This window comes from Ursus americanus, chromosome 2 (assembly GCF_024610735.1).
Source record: "Ursus americanus isolate L20-20 chromosome 2, mUrsAme1.1.p, whole genome shotgun sequence".
Lineage (NCBI taxonomy): Eukaryota > Metazoa > Chordata > Mammalia > Carnivora > Ursidae > Ursus > Ursus americanus.
The window spans coordinates 37,756,741-37,761,893 of record NC_142128.1 but is presented as its reverse complement, the minus strand read 5'-3'; positions in this window follow the sequence as shown (position 1 = coordinate 37,761,893).

Below are 5,153 nucleotides of genomic sequence, written 5' to 3'. Positions count from 1 at the left end.
AGTCCTCTGAAGGATCACACAGAGTATTATTTGTGGGGGACCTATGAATATCCAAGGCTATCATTTTATCCACATGAATGCTCAAACTCAAAGCTCAAGGATCTTCCCCCTGGAATAGGAAAACTGGATTCCATGTACACTGCAGGAAAATCACCTCCATTCACGTTCTCCTCTGGGCACATCCCTGCAATGTCTGCTCTCCAGCGTTTGCATTACTGGTAATAAGGGCCTTGAATGCTCACACAGACCTAGTGGTCTTGCAAGTACTCGGGCCTCTCCTGCTATGGAGGATGTAGGTAGAAGGATCTGGAAAGGACCTCAGAAATCTGTCCTGTCAGTAAGTCCCAAACTGGTACTCAGAAAACAAGTGTCTATGAGATGTGCAGAGATGTTCCATGAAAAAAGTATTCTTATCCAAGTAAATTTGGGGATGATGGGTTAGAATATAGTGAATGTTTTGCTATAGGAAGATTTCTCAGAGCATTTATGTTTAAATGTGTAGTGTGAAACTCAGGGTGGGGTAGTCAAAGTAGAGGAGCATAAGCACGCAGAATACCAGCCCTCTTGGACTGTGGAGGCCCTTGTGGTGGTGCTTTTGTGTGCAACACCCTCACCTAACAACTCTCAAGATTGTTTTTGGAACACCAGTTTTGGGAACACATACCTAGTTAATCCTTTCACCATTATTGAAACCTGGGAGAATAACTGATTTAGTAGGACAAAACTACTTCCCATGATATGTGACTCACAATTTATTATCCTTTTCTTCCATACCACACAGCTTCTCAGTTAGTGGTACAGGCATCATTATTACATAGCTTTGGTAGCTGAAGTTTCAGATCCCATGGCTACCTATTGCAGACAGTAGACTAGGACCTGTGCATCCTCCTTCTAGGAGATGACTTGGAGAATTCTCCTTTGCAAGGGCCCGGCAGAAGAATTCACTTCTCCAAAGTCAACATGAGCAATTGTGTTTGGGATCTTCTATAGCTATTAGAAGGTCCACTGTTTTAGCAAGAACAATATCAATAGCTTCCAACATCTGCCATGGCAAAGAGTACTTTGCAAATGGGATTGGATAATGGCACTTCAGTTTTACGGAAGCCATTGATACCAGGCTATGGTGAAGGATCAACCCAGTATAACAACTCTCAACTTAAAAGCTTGTCTTACAGGATCTCATTCATCTATGCTACTTGCCAGGAGGAGTGAAGAACAGTGATCATCGGTCCCATCTGAGAGAGCAGGTATATAAGACAAATGTCAGGAAGTGATTGTATTAAGTTGTGTTGAAGAAGATGCAGGGAGAAAGTTGAGGATTTCTGGTTCCTACTTCAGATACAGCAAGGTCCTTTGATTATGAGAGCTCCAGGAAGAAATCAAATTCTTGTCCCTGCAGTTGGGGAATAGGATTTAAGAATCAGGGCTCCTGGCTGACCATTATTATGCATTCTTCCCCTTTAGCTCTCTGAGACAGCCTGCTGGTTCTCCATTCCACCACCACCCTGACCACTCATATCAGCCCTCAGTATTTCAGAAGGAAGAGAAGGAGAGACTGGGGCAGTGACATCTAGGGAAATGCTCTCTTGATTAAATGTTGATCTCTTACCTGTCTCTCCAAGGGCTAAAATCCCTTATTAGGGATGGTGTCTTGTTCTCAGAAAGAAACCTGTTTTTTTTTTCTTGATAATCCTGTAGAGTTAACCAGAATGCTATGTCCTCCAAAATCATTTATTGTTCCTGTACACAGTCTGAGGCCTGGAAACAGCCCTTCCTCTAACCATTCTCAGGCTCAAAGGGGTCTGAGACTTGCAGGAGAGTAACAGGAACAGCTATGCCATTTTGCATTCCCATCAGCAATGAATGAAAGTTCTTTTTCCTCCACATCTTTGCTAGCAATTGTTATCAGTGGTTTTGGATTTTCACCATTCTGATAGTTGTATAGTGTTAAATTGTTTTAATTTGCAGTTCCCTAATGACATATGATGTGGAGCATCTTTTCATCTGTGAACCTTGTTTGGTGAGGTGCCTGTTGAGATCTTTGCCCATTTTTATTGGGTTGTTCATTTTCTCATTTTTGCATTTTAAGAGTTCTTCACATAATTTGTATAACAGTCCTTTATCAGATATGTCTTTTTTTTTTTTTTAAGTAAGCTCTACACCCAACGTGGGGCTTGAACTCACGATCCCAAGATCAAGAGTCGCATGTTCTGGGGCCCCTGGGTGGCTCAGTCAGTTAAGCATTTGACTCTTGATTTCAGCTCAGATCATGATCTCAGTATTGTGAGATTGAGCCCAGCGTCAGGCTCTGGGATGGTCATGGAGCCTGCTTAGGATTCCCTCTGTCCCTCTCCCTCTGCCCCTCCCCTTCCCCATCTAAAAAGAATGAGAGAGAATATCTCATGTTCTCCTGAGCCAGCCAGACACCCCTATCAGATGTCTTTTGCAAATTTTTTCTCCCACGCTGTATCTTGTCTTCTAATTGTTTGACAGTGTCTTTGCAGTGTAGAAGTTTTTAATCTTAATGAAGTCCAGCTTATCACTTATTTCTTTCATGAATTGTGTATTTTGTTATCTGAAAAGTCATCACCAAACCCAAGGTCATCTAGGTTTTCCCTTATGTTATCTTCCATGAGTTTTATTGTTTTGTATTTTATATTTAGGTTTAGAATCCATTGTTTTTAAGATTTTATTTGTCAGAGCACAAGCAAAGGGAGCGGCAGGCAGAGGAAGAAGCAGGCTCCCCGCTGAGCAAGGAGCCCCATGTGGGACTCAATTCCAGGACCCTGGAATCAGGACCTGAGCTGAAGGCAGGCACTTAACTGACTGAGCCACCCATGTGTCCCAGGTTTAGAATCCATTTTGAGTTAATTTTCTGAAGGCTGTAAAATCTGCACCTAGATTTCGTTTTTCTTTTTCTTCTTTCCTTTCTTCCTTTTTTTTTTTTTTGTATGTAGATGTCCTCTTTCAGTACCATTTGTTGAAAAGACAATCTATTCTTCATTTTATTGTCTTCACTCCTTTGTGAATAATCAGTTGGCCATATTTATGGAGTTTTTTTTCTGGGCTCTCTATTTTGTTCCATTGATCTATTTGTTTATTTTTTCACCATTACCACATTGTCTTGTAGATTGAGAGTAATTCACTGTTGGGTAATGACAGTCATCCAACTTTGTTCTTTCCATATTTTATTGGTTATTCTGGGTCTTTGGGCCATATGTATTTTAAAATAATTTCATTAGCACCCACAGAGTAACTTGCTGGGATTTTTATTGGGATTCCATTGAATCTACAGATCAAGTTGTGAAGAAATACCACTGGACAATACTGAGTCTTCCTATCCATGAACATGGAATATCTCTCCATTTATTATTTTTTATCTCTTTCATCTTGTAGTTGTCTTCATATATATATTTGTTTTTGGTATTTACAAGATGTACGAACCATATTATTTTACTAATGTAAATGGTATTTTGTTTTTAATTTCAAATTACAATTGTTTATTATTAGTGTATAGGAAAGTGATTGACTTTTGTATAGTAATCTTGTAACCTGCAACTTTGCTACAAATGCTTTATTAGTTCCAGGAGATTTTTGTTGTTGTTTTTTGGGGGTTTTACACATACATGATCATGTCATCTGTAAACACAGACCATTTTATTTATTCTTTCTCAATCTGTATACCTATTATTTCTTTTTTTTTTTTGTCTTATTGAATTACATAGGGCTTCCAGTATGATACTGAAGAGGAGTGGTGAGAGGGGATATTCTTACTGTGTTCCTGATCTTAATAGGAAAGCTTCTAGTTTCTCACAAGTAGGTACAATATTGGTTGTATGAAATTTTGGCAAGTTTTTTTAAATCGGGTTGAAGAAATTCCCCTGTGTTCCTAGTTTGCTGAATTTTTAAATCATGTATCAGTGTCGGACTTTGCTAAATGCTTTTTCTGCATCTACTGATATGATCATATGATTTTTATTCTTTAGCCTGTTGATGTGATGGATGACATTTTAATATATTTTTAAATATTGAACCAGCCTTGTATACCTGGAATAAGTCCCACTGTATAATTCTTTTTTAAAGATTTATTTATTTTAGAGAAAGACAGAGCACAGGGGGAAGGGGCAGAGAGTGAGAGAGAATCTAAGCAGACTCCATGCTGAGCATGGAGCCTGATGCAGGGCTCGATCTCATGAGCCTGAGATCATGACCTGAGCCAAAACCAAGAGTCAGACATTCAACCAACTGCACCACCCAGGCACCCTCACTATCTAGTTCTTATTATACATTGTTGGATTTGATTTAGTAGTATTTTATTGAGGATTTTTGAGTTGATATTCTTGAGAGATACTGATTTGTAGGTATCTTTTTTTGTAATTTTTTTTTCTGGTTTTTGGTATTATGGTAATGCTTGCCTCATAGAATTCCTCACCACTATTCCCATCCTCTCTAGACACTGCTTATCCTTTCATTAAGGTCATCTTTCACCTCCACAGACTATCCAGGTCCCTGTTCTCTGACCATAGCTTTATATCTGTATTTCAGTTTTATAACATGTCTTTCAATGCCCTCTATTCTATTGTATTGGGAACTTTACATGTGGAGAGTTTAGCAGACATTTGTTGACTGCCTCTTAGCATCCATTTTCCCTTGCCTCTCTCCCAACAACACTGATTCCATTTTGAGATCTGTGAGCTTCCTGACCCTGATTTCTAGGAGTGAAGAATGTGACCTAACCTAAGTTAATAAAAGAGAATTCTACCTCCGTGGTTGGAAGATGGCTCAGTGTTAGGCATATGACCTTGAGCTCGTCCCATCAGGACTTTTGTTGGAAATGCTAGAACAAATCCGGCTCTTGCTGGATGATACATGTAACCCAGTGGTTGTTAGCAGTTTTCCTGAAAGTAGGAGAAATGTGAGCCTTAGATTGAAACCAACCACCATAGAAGGCAGAGCAGAGTGATATATATTCAGTCCTGGTGACACCACTGAGCTGCAGGATCAAGCATCATCTGATACCTCGAACTGCCCTTGACTTTTTAGCTGCATGAATCTATAATTTCCCTTTACCGTTTAAGCCAGTGTACATTGGAGTTTCTGTTCTTTATAACTGAAAGAATCCTAGTACATAGAGAAATAACTGATATATAGAG